The following is a 12,009-nucleotide window of genomic DNA, read 5'->3' on the forward strand; positions in this document are numbered from 1 at the left end:
TTTGGCATGGTTCTAATGAAGGGAAAAGTGGGGGGATATAGAGAGGGAATGGATGAATGGAGTGGGCATGGGGGCTGAGGGGGTGAGAGGTAAGGGCTAAGGTGGTTATCACATGTACAGAAATAGGCCAACATCCCAAAGAACTGAGACAAGGCTTCTAACCTGTCTGCCCACCACAGACTTACTTCCAGAGGTGGAAATCACAAATCCAAACCATCTCTGACTCCATGGTATGAAAAAATTGTTAAATAAGAAGCAGAAATACCTGAGTCGTGATTACCAACTGTAACATAAAAATCCACACCACTAAGTCCAAAGAATTAGAGAGTTGTTTTTGTTGATGGCAGAAAGGATAATTGGGCAGATTCTGCTGTGTGAATGATGCACCGTCTGGCCAGAGAATTTTAGCAAAGAAGGGATAACTCATCAATTGTAAATGACCAGACTACAGCAATCTAACACCCAGATGGACTGGTGAGAACGTTGGGACCAACGGCTGATAAGAATTGTATCTGTACAATCACTAGCTGAACATCTGTGGTGTTGCTCACACAGCTAACAGCAGTGTGTCAGCAATGAGTTGGAAGCAGGGTGGAGCTCATGACAAGGCTTGCATCAACAATATATTTTACACAACAAAGAAGCTATTTGCTTATAGCCTCAAAATACAACAACTTCTCCTGCTAAAAGCAGGCTGATTTCTCCATTGGAGGATAGTCACAGAACAAAAATGATGTATATAAAATCAATCCCACTTGCTTCAGTGGTGTCCAGCTGATGGGGAAATAATTAATCATCTCCATTCTGACCTAGAATTGTGTTGTCACTACATGCAGCTAAGTAATTCGGTTATCTCCGCAGGGTTCTCCTGATCTCCAGTTGTCAGTGGGGGATTGCAGAACACATGGAGAAATGGCTGAAAGAGCCACATTTTAAATGTTTCTCTCACTGTCAATTTCCCACCAAAGTTAAGGCAGTAGATTGGAGACTGCCCTCTTCTACTTGTTTATACCTTCTGATTAATTCATTTGCCGTTTCTCTTCTTACTCCGTGTTCTCTCTCTCACTTTCTCCTTCCTGAGATTTCTATGGTCACCCTACACATTCTGTCCTTGGGCTAGATTTTCCCTGCCCACCCCTACTGATTGACAGGAAATCTGCTTTGATGTGGAAACGTAACATCTTTTTTTTAAATTTCAGGGTCTGGCCACTTAACGTATTATTTTTTTCCTCTATCAGATTATAATTTTTTGCAGGATCAATGAGAGATTAATGAATAAGAGTTTAAACATGCATTTAAAATAATTCCCATTGCTACTGCATGGCTCCTGGGGACTGTATATAAAGTTAAGTTAAAGTTAAAATTTATTTCTTAGTCACAAGTAAGGCTTACATAACACTGCAATGAAGTTACTGTGAAATTCCCCTAGTCGTCACAGTCCGGCGCCTGTTCGGGTCAATGCACCTATCCAGCATGTCTTTCAGAATGTGGGAGGAAACCAGAGCACCCGGAGGAAACCCACGCAGACACGGGGAGAACGTGCAAACTCCACACAGACAGTGACCCAAGCCGGGAATCGAACCCGGGTCCCTGGCGCTGTGAAGTAGCAATGCTAACCACTGTACTACTTATATATCGTGAATACTGGGTGAGTGGTTATGGAGAATATACAGGGAGGATGTGGAGGGATCATTGGGTGGCATTGTGTTGGGCAGGGTTGAGAGGTGAGTGTGAGGTGAGACTTATGCGGTCTTTACATGGGGTGCTGGACAGCTGCCTCTGAGAACAAAGGGCGATCCTTCTAACAAACCCACCTACACACTTGCAAAGTTCCAACGTTCAATTGTGGCTTGCAAACTCCACCTGAACACTGCCCGAAGAAACAAAATTTCTGGAAAAATTCACTCATGAGTCAGGTGTGCATCTTGGAAGTCAGGAAAAAGCCTAACTTGAATTCTGCGCACTAATTGTGAAGATTCAGCCCCACATCTTTGTTCATCAGCAATACATTTTTATGTCTCATTCATTCTCAGGATGCTTGTTGCAAACGTTTCTGCTACGTTTGTGCGTTTCTTTCTTCTCCTTCTTTCTTTTGATGTCATCCAAATTTCCAATCTTCCGTTCCTCACTAGATATCTTCAAAAAGAGAGATAATCCACCTAACATTATTCATTGGGTGAATCAAGTGGAGTCTTGAGGCAAAGTGATATTTAGAAGGCAGGGGAGAATTGGAACAGAATGTACAGATGGAATTCAATCTCCTTTTTAAAAGTTGGTTATTTGGTCCGTATTTTTATTAAATTATTTAGAGTTATATAATAAAACCTATGGTCATTTGAGAAGCAGAGTTTATCTGAGGTTGCAGGTAACTCTGCAGTACTGAACAAGCAGTTACTGAATGCTAACTGAGGTGTTCTAGCACCACCAATGATGGAAGTGTGCAATTGTTGTGTGATGTTCACATTCATCTCAATGCAGTAAATGGACCTTGCTGTGTAAACCAGCTGCCACGATTGCTGATGAACAATAGTAATTTCTGTGAAATTTTCTGATATTTCTTATTGAAATAGAATACAGTGAACATATAAATAATGCACTAACTCTTTTGGCACATAAAATAAGTTATTAACAAAAATGTGTCCTTCATGTACTCCTGTCAGGTGATCTTTTTTATTCATTCATGGGACCTGGGCATTGCTGGCTGGGCCAGCATTTATTGCCCATCCCTAGTTGCCCAAGGGCAGTTGAGAGTCAACCACATTGCTGTGGCTCTGGAGTCACATATAGGCCAGACCGGGTAAGGACGACAAATTTCCCTCCCTAAAGGACATTAGTGAATCAGATGTGTTTTTCCAACAATCAACAATGGTTTCATGGTAACCAGCAGATTATTAATTCCAGATATATTTTATTGAATTCAAATTCCACCACCTGGCGTTGTGGGATTCAAACCTGGGTCCTCAGAACATTTGCTGATATCTGGATTAATAGTCTAGCGATAATACCGCTCGGCCATCGCTGAATGGATGTGCTGAACTTGCATTAGCTACTAAATTTGCGTACCATAACTGAATCAGACTTCAGACATAGTGAACTGTTTGGCTTTCCAAATTACAGAAAAGTGAAAGAGAATGCTCGAGGATGATACTAGAATAAATCTGATTCAATGCCACACACTTGATTCATTTACCAACAAGCCATATTGGGATATTTGCCAAATTCGCCAGTCTTACAAGCCCCGCTGCCAGCAAGAACGGAGAATTTGATGCACGGCCAAATCTCCATTCATAGCAGCGGGACCGGAGAATCACAACAGCAGGCGAGGTCAGGGAATCCCAGCCAACGTGTGTGCTTGACCTTTGACAGGGATCTACTGATTTGATGCTGCTGTGAGCTGGACTTATTCAAGTGAATCTATAACAGTTTTAAAAATAAATTTAAAATAATGACCTAGTTAGATTAGACCCCAAAATTTCTCCATTCTGTTAATCTCCAGTTACACACACACATTCTCTGTAAATCCCATGGGAATATCGGCAAACGTAAAATAATTGTAAATGGACATAAATCTGTGTTTGCAAATGGAACTCTAGGAAGGCACCAAATCCTCACAACCGTGTCTGCTTTCCTTCAATAGAATCATAAAATCTTCAGCTCATTTCGCCATCATCCAGGCACATCAGTTCCAGTGGCACAGTGGTTAGCACTGCTGCCTCACAGCTCCAGGGACCTGGGTTCGATTCCCAGCTTGGGTGATGCCTGTGCAGAGTTTGTTCATTCTCCTCGTGTTTGCATGTGTTTCCTCCGGGTGCTCCGGTTTCCTCCCACAGTCCAAAGATATGTGGGTTAGGTGCATTGGCCATACTAAATTGTCCCTTAGTGTCCCGGGATATGTAGGTTAGCAGAATTAGTGGGGTAAATATGTGGTGTTATGGGAATGGGGCCTGGGTAGGATTTTGCTGGTGCAGACTTGACGGGCCGAATGGCCTCCTTCTGCACTGAAGGGATTCTATGAGAACCTGTGATGTTATTATTGAATCTCACACCGATGCCATAAAACCCATTCAGAGAAACAGAACATGTAGAAGAGATCCCAATGGTGGATACACCTTTTGAAAAATACTCAGAAAACTGCAATAAGTCAGTTAAAAAAAAATGACTTTGGAGATGGGTTTGAAAGCAGGTGGCAACAAGGGGCAGAATTCTCCCAAAAAATTCTAAGTGTTGTCCCTGACAGGAAATTCCCATTGGATGGGTCATTGCGATTGAGTTCACAATTCAACTACACTACAAATTCTTTTGGAGTGGGGACGGAGAGATGGCGGCAAGACCGGCACCTCGGAGATCGGGGTGCCATTGTTAAAGGGTACTCCGATTTCCAGCAACACTACACACCAGCAAGCCTCCCCACTCGCCAGCTAAGACAACCCACCCCACTTGCTGGCGTCAGCCTCACCTCTTCCCCAAGTGAGCAACCCGCTGCCATGTTTGCCCTTGCTGGGCATGAACCAGATTACGTTGGGGTGCAGGGGTTGGGAGAATTTCAAAAGGGGCACTCATCAGTACTACCCGTGCTATTGCCCCTCCCCTACGTTTCTCCGACCCTGGCATGATTTGCACAAGGTTGTGCGAGCCAGAGAATCGCGCCCATAGAGTTGAAAGATGTTGAGAGGGGAGCTTGATGCCTTGACATATTGGCTGGAATTCTCTGACTTCAGCTGGGGTTCTCCTGTCCTGCTGTGATGAACAGAGGCTTAGCTGAGCGTTCTCGCCGACAAGAATAGCGAGGCACGTGAGACCAGAGAATCCCGGCCAATAGCAGCAGCAGGCACCTTTATGGTGTGGCTGCCTATTAGTCAACAAATTGAGCTACTTGCCACGCTTAATTGGAGGTCACCTCAAACCCTGCTGGACTCAGGAGGGGTCACAGCCCTACGGGAAGAAGACCAGGTAAACTCCTACTAGGATCCAAGGGCAGTGCCCTCTTGTATAGCTGCTCCTCTCCCAGTAACAGCAGCACAGACTGGGATGATACTTTCAGTCCTGGCAAAGTGACTTCATAACTGCTGATAAATCCAACCCTTTTTCTCCTGCCATGTCTGCGATCACTTCCCAGTTTGAAGTGGGTGGGGGCTTGTTTAGGTGGAGGGACCATAAGGCGATCATTAGATATTGAGGAGACTTGGACGTAACTCATCCCAAATTTCATGATCTTTTAGACCATGATCTGTATCTTAATGAAACAAATCTCCTCATGCAATTACACAGAAAATTGCAGCCAGAGGCAAACTCTCAACTCTCCGGGAATCCTCTGACTTAACCCTCACACATACTGATCAATACCCACCTGGAAATACCAGACTATTTTGCTAATTGCAACTGCAACTAGCATGAGAGATGTTAAACCATTCGAAGGATTTGGCAGTGAAATCGCAAGCTCGGAGCTCTGAATAGAAAGCAAATATTTTTCACTTCACTCTCATCTATAATGCAGGCGTTATGTTGCTCTGTGCCATCTCAGAGATGAATAGAATAAGGTTGAGATTGCAGGAGGAGCAGTTAAAAAAAACACATTCAAAACAATCTTATTTGCAGTTTGGTGCGTAACACCACACAGCCAATTAATAAATGTCACGGTCTGTTTCAAATCCTGTGTCTCTCCATCTGAAATATGTTTGGGCCACTACACAAGTCTGAATCTGATTGAAATTTGTCATTTAAAGTAAAGATTTTTTTTTTATTCATTCGTGGGACATGGGCGTCACTGGCGGGCCAGCATTTATTGCCCATCCCTAGTTGCCCTTGGAGAGCTGTTGAGAGTCAACCACATTGCTGTGGCTCTGGAGTCACATGTAGGCCAGACCGAGTAAGGACGGCAGATTTCCTTCCCTAAAGGACATTAGTGAACCAGATGGGTTTTCTGACAATCGACAATGGTTTCATGATTATCAGTAGATTCTTAATTCTTTTTTATTGAATTCAAATTCCACCATCTGCACCTGGTGGGATTTGAACCTGGGTCCCCAGAACATTCGCTAAGTTTCCGGATTAATAGTCTAGTGATAATACCACTAGGCCATCACCTCCCCCTGAGTTGAGTTGAATGATATTGGATCTGTCAATAGCTCTGACATGAATACCAACATAATTGTGATATTTCCTCCCATTTACCAACATTCTCTTCCTATAAGTTTCTTGTGTGTTCAAATACAAATAATACCAGTACAGTTTTCAACATGCACATAGGAATCCCAAAGTCCTGTATAGGTATATAAGGGTAGGTGGCGGTGCAATGGTATTGTTGCATTGTTGCGATGCATTGACATCTAGTGGACTATGTCTTTACCGGGCAGAGGAACAGGCTGGATTTGCATGTTATATGTCGTGCTGACTGCTGGACTGACCACTATCTTATCTTATCAATGTTAAACCTCAAGATTTATCTCCTTGGGCACCCCCAGGGCATGAAGGTCCAGATGTATCACAATTTCTCGAGAATACAGAGACCCAGGACATGATCTGAGGCCAGGTTCAAATCCCACCATGACAAATGGTGAAATATGAATTCAATTTTTAAAAATCTGGCATTTAAAATTGTCAATTGTATTTTTAAAAAGCCATCTGGTTCACTAATGCCCTTTGGGGAAGGAAATCTACCATCCTTACCTGGTCTGGTCTACATGTGACTCCAGACCCACAGAAATGTGGTTGACTTTGAAATTTCCTTTGAAATGGAGGGCAGTTAGAGCTGGGCAACAAATGCCTACATCCCATAAATGAATAAAAACATATATATAAGTTATTAAAAAAGTGGTAAAAGGGATTTACCGATGGGGGCTGGAGACATGGCTGAGGTATTAGTTGCCATGCAGTTTAATTGTTCCGCGTCTGATGTAGGCGGTGGAAACAGATTGGCAGAGGACATGGATAAATGGACAATGAAATGTAGAATGGTTGAATGAGGGTGGGTTAGATCTCTGTTGATCGAGAGAGAGACCATCTTCGACCTCGAGACACTATCCGGGTTTGATCACCTGCCATTTTTATAGAAGCAATCTAATCTAACACTCACAGCAACATCCAACCCACCTCACTTGCTGGGATAATCAGAATCATAGATCTATAGATTCCCTACAGTGCAGAGCCCACCGAGTCTACGTCGACTCTCTGAAAGAGCATTGCACCCGGCTCCCCCTCTCCCTCTTATCCCCATAACCCCACACATTACCAACGTGCGCATCTTTGGACACTATGGGTTAATTTAGCATAGCCAATCCATCTAACCTGCACATCTTTTGACTGTGGGAGGAAACAAGCGTACCTGGAAAAATCCCAAGTAGATCCAGCAAGAATATAGAAACATAGAAACTAGAAGCAGGAGGAGGCCATTCGGCCCTTCGAGCCTGCTCCACCAATCATTATAAACATGTCAGATCATCAAATTCAATATCCTGCTCCCCCCTTCCCCCCATATCCCTTGTTCTCTTTAGCTCCAAGAACTATATATAATTTCTTCTTGAAATCAGACAACATTTTGAGAATATACAAACTCGACACAGACCAAAACCAAATACACGTCTCGAATGCTGTGAGGCAGCAGAGCTAAAACCTGTGCTGCGGGGGAAAAAAGTTGAATACACTAACCAGGAGGAAAAAGAATTCTATGTTTCTATGTTTTGGACGGGAAAACATTTCATCAACTGGAAAGAATATGCATCTATCTATTTGTAACGTATGAATAATCAAACAAAACCTATTGTTACTTTACTGGCACACTTTTGCATCAACTATTCACTGTGACAAACCCCTGTGTTCACCTCTATAATGGAAATGGCCTATGTAAATTTGTCACAGTGCAGTTACACTTTGTAGTCAATGGTTGCACTGGAACATTTCAGTTTTGCATTTTTCAGAACTTTAACCTATATTACAAAAAAATTCCCCTATTCCAACCAATATTTGAAAGTTTAGGGGTTTGTTGCTTCCCTGTCTGGGTCATGTTTTAACTCCAGGTTTCTGCGAATCTGTAAAATCAAATAATTTGCTCTGAAAAACATCACTGCAAAGGCTCGGAGGTCTTTTGGCACAGTGGTAGTATTCCCACCGCATGACTTAAAGCTCTGGGTTCAAGTCCAACACCAGGACTGGTTGGCCATGGAAGGAGCATTCAACATTTTGATTTGATTTGATTTGATTTATTATTGTCATATGCATTGGGATACAGTGAAAAGTATTGTTTCTTGCGTGCAATACATATAAAGCAGACCGTTCATAGAGTATATAGGGTGAGAGGGAGGTTCAATGGGCTGATAAATCAGCTCAGAAATCCTTCCTCCCACTATTCCCCAAAGGGTAAAAAGTAGTTTGGGTGCAAAGATAAGCTAAAACAAATTACAAAGTCTAGGGATCCTGACAACATTCCAGCAACAGTCCTGAAGACTTGTGCTCCAGAACTAACCGTTCCCTTAGCGAAACTGTACAGTTACAACACTGGCATCTACCCATATATGGAACTTTGCCCAGGTATGTCCTGTACACAAAGGCAGGACAAAACCAATTCAGCCAATTAGCTTCACGTCAGTTTCTCTCGATCAGCAGTAAAGTTTGGAAGGTGTCATCGACAGTGCTATCAGGTGGCACTTACTCAGACACTAACCTCCTCACTGAGGCTCAGTTTGGGTTCTGCCAGAGCCATTCGCTCCTGACCTCATTACAACCTTAGCTCAAACAGGGGCAAAGAGCTGAGTTCAAGAGGTGAGGTTTGAGTGATTGTCCTTGACATGAAGGTAACTGAGGGTCAAGGAACCCGAGTAAAACTGGAATCAATGGGCATCAGGTGTAAAACCTCCCCTGGTTGGGGTCATACCTGGCACTCCTCTGGTTGGGGTCGTACGTGGCACAAAGGAAGATGGTTGTGGTTGTGGAGGGTCAGTCATCTCATTTCCAGGACATCATTATGGAGTTCCTCAGGGTAGTGTCCTAAATCCAACCATCTTCAGCTGCTTCATCAATGACCTCCATCATAAGGTCAGAAGTAGAGAAGTTTACTGATGACTGCATAATGTTCAGTGGCATTCATCTCTCCTCTGAGACTGAAACAGTCCACCTCCATATGCAGCAAGACCTGCACAACATTCAGGCTCTGGCTGACTAAGTGACAAATAAAATTAATGCCAAACAAGTGCCAGGCAATGACCATCTCCAACAAGAGAGGAACTAACCATCACCCTTGACATTCATTGGCATTACCATCACTGAGTCGCCCACTATCAACATCCTGGGGGATTACTACTGACCAGAAACTGAACTGGACTGGCCATATAAATACTGTGGCTACCAGAGCAGGTCAAAGGCTGGGAATTCTGTAGCAAGTAATTCACCTCCTGACTTCCCAAAGCCTGCCCACCATCTACAAGGCACAAGTCAGGAGTGTGATGGAATACTCTCCATTTGCCTGGATGAGTGCAGCTCCAACAACACTCAAGAAGCTCGTCACCATCCAGGTCAAAGTAACCCTTTTGATCTGCATCTTATCCACCACCTTCAACATTCAATCCCTCCACCACTGATGCACAGTGGCAGGGATGTATACCATCTTCAAGATGCACTGCGGAAACTCATCATGGCTCCTTCTAAACCCACACCCACTACCATCTAGAAGGACTAGGGCAGCGGATACCTGGGAATACCACCACCTGCATGCAGCATCTCTAAATCACACACCATCCCTGACTTGGAAATATATTGCTGTTCCTTCACTATCGCTGGGGCAAAATCCTGGAACTCCCTCCCTAACAGCACTGTGTGTGTACCTACACCACATGGACTGTAATGGTTAAAGACAGCAGCTCACCACCACCTTCTCAAGGGCAATTAGGAATGGGCAATAAATGCTGATTTAGTCAGTGACTCCAATTCCTGCGAAAGAATTTAAAGAAAGCTAAGAAACAAAATATCTGCGTGTTGTTTTGGGAGGTTGATGTGTGCTATTGGCTGCTATGTTTCCTCAAACACAACATTCTCTGCACTTCAGCAATCCCATGGTAATTTTAAACACTATGGGCAGCTTTTTCCAGCTCTTCCCATCAGTGGGACCTTCCGGTCTCACCAAAGACGACCCCTGTGACGGATCGTCAGTGGCACAGCTGGTTAACAACACAAATGGCCATTGACTTTGACTTGACTCCATCACTGAAACCCGTTATGGAGGAGGGGAAGGATGGGGAGTGCGGGAGTGGCGGGGGGGGGGGGGGGGGGGGGAGGAACAGCAATGGAAATCCTGACCCATATAAAATTGAATTTTTTCTTTTTGCTTACATCTATTTGTGTCCAAACTATTTACTAGAATCAATCAACTCAATAAAGTATGGCCTACCAAAATGTAGCCGTGGCAGTATAGAACAGGTATCAAACATATACTTGGAAGAAAGAGTTTGCATTTATACAGCGTATTTCATTGCATTCGATGAAATACTTTCATTTTTGAACTGAAGTCATTGACAAAATAGAGGGAACATAGAAGGCGTTTTGCAAACCCCACAACCCCAGTGGGATAAATAACTAACTGATTGCGGTGGCACAGTGGTTAGCACCGCTGCCTCACAGCGTCAGGGACCCAGGTTCAATTCCGGCCTCGGGTCACTGTCTATGTGGAGTCTGCACGTTCTCCTCATGTCTGCATGAGTTTCCTCCGGGTGCTCCGACTTCCTCCCACAGTCCAAAGATGCGTGGGTTAGGTGGAGTGGCCATGCTAAATTGCCCCTTAGTGTCAGGGAGATTAGCAGGGTAATACATGGGGTTACGGGAATAGGGCCTGGGTGGGATTTTTGTCAGTGCAGGTTTAATGGGTCAAATGACAGTAGGGAATCTGTGATTCTATGAATTGCTTGAGAATCCCTTGCTCATCTTCAAATATGCATTGTGTTTGAGAGGGCAGGCAGAACCATGTCTAGGCTGACACTTCAGTGCAATACTGAGAGAGTGCTGCACAGTCAGAGGTGCTGTCTTTTGATCAAAGTCTGGAATAAACCCATAGCTTTCTGACTCAGAGCGAAGAGGTGTCACATATTGAGCCAAGCTTGATGTTAACTCTACCATTCATTCACAATAATTATGTGACCTTACTGGTGCAATGTATGGAAATCACTGGTTGCTACAGGAAAGCAATATGATTCTCATGGACTTAATTGGCTTCTTTCATTTGTAAGTGTAGCATCTATTTTAAGACCTTTATGCAATATTTCCAATAACTGTATGCAGTTAATTATGCTCCTGTCACATTTAAGTGGTTTCAGGTATTTCTTTGTGATGTGAATGTCTCATGTGTTGCAATGCCAATCCACTGTCATTACCGTAACCCCACAGGCAAACTATCAACCTCAGCATTGTCTTTAAAAAGCTGATTAATGGTTACATTTCAGTGGGTTGAGCAATAACAGCCTACTGGGGTTTCACTGGCAGAATAATCTCCAGACAAAAATTCAATTTCACTGGTAATTTCATTTTATTTTAATATACTTTGTGTAAGTAGATTTGAAGGAATTTTCCTTTTTTGTAATAAAAACATCTTGGCTCCTGATAACAGGGTCATTGGTTTTTAACAGGTCCTTTTCATCAAAACATTACACATTAGTGGATATTGTTCTGTTAGTCACATAGGTAAATGTTAATGGGAAGCTTGGACGACACAAAAAGTGATGAAGTGGGAAACTATTTCATTCGTCTTTGCATTAAGAATGCACCAGTCCTACTGTTGAGCTTTACAAATGTGGATTAATGCAACTAATTGCCATTGTCCAAAATGATGCCTGCAGATGGGATTCTATTCGACAGTCATGACTGGGTATGCCTAACATTCTGACTGCTTTTATTCATGGGACATGAGCGTCGCTGGCTGGGCCAGCATTTATTGCCCATCCCGAGTTGCCCAAGGGCAGTTGAGAGTCAGCCACATTGCTGTGGCTCTGGAGTCACACGTAGCCCACACCAGGTAAGGGCGACACATTTCCT

The sequence above is a fragment of the Mustelus asterias genome, chromosome 22, assembly GCF_964213995.1.
Source record: "Mustelus asterias chromosome 22, sMusAst1.hap1.1, whole genome shotgun sequence".
Classification (NCBI taxonomy): Eukaryota; Metazoa; Chordata; class Chondrichthyes; order Carcharhiniformes; family Triakidae; genus Mustelus; species Mustelus asterias.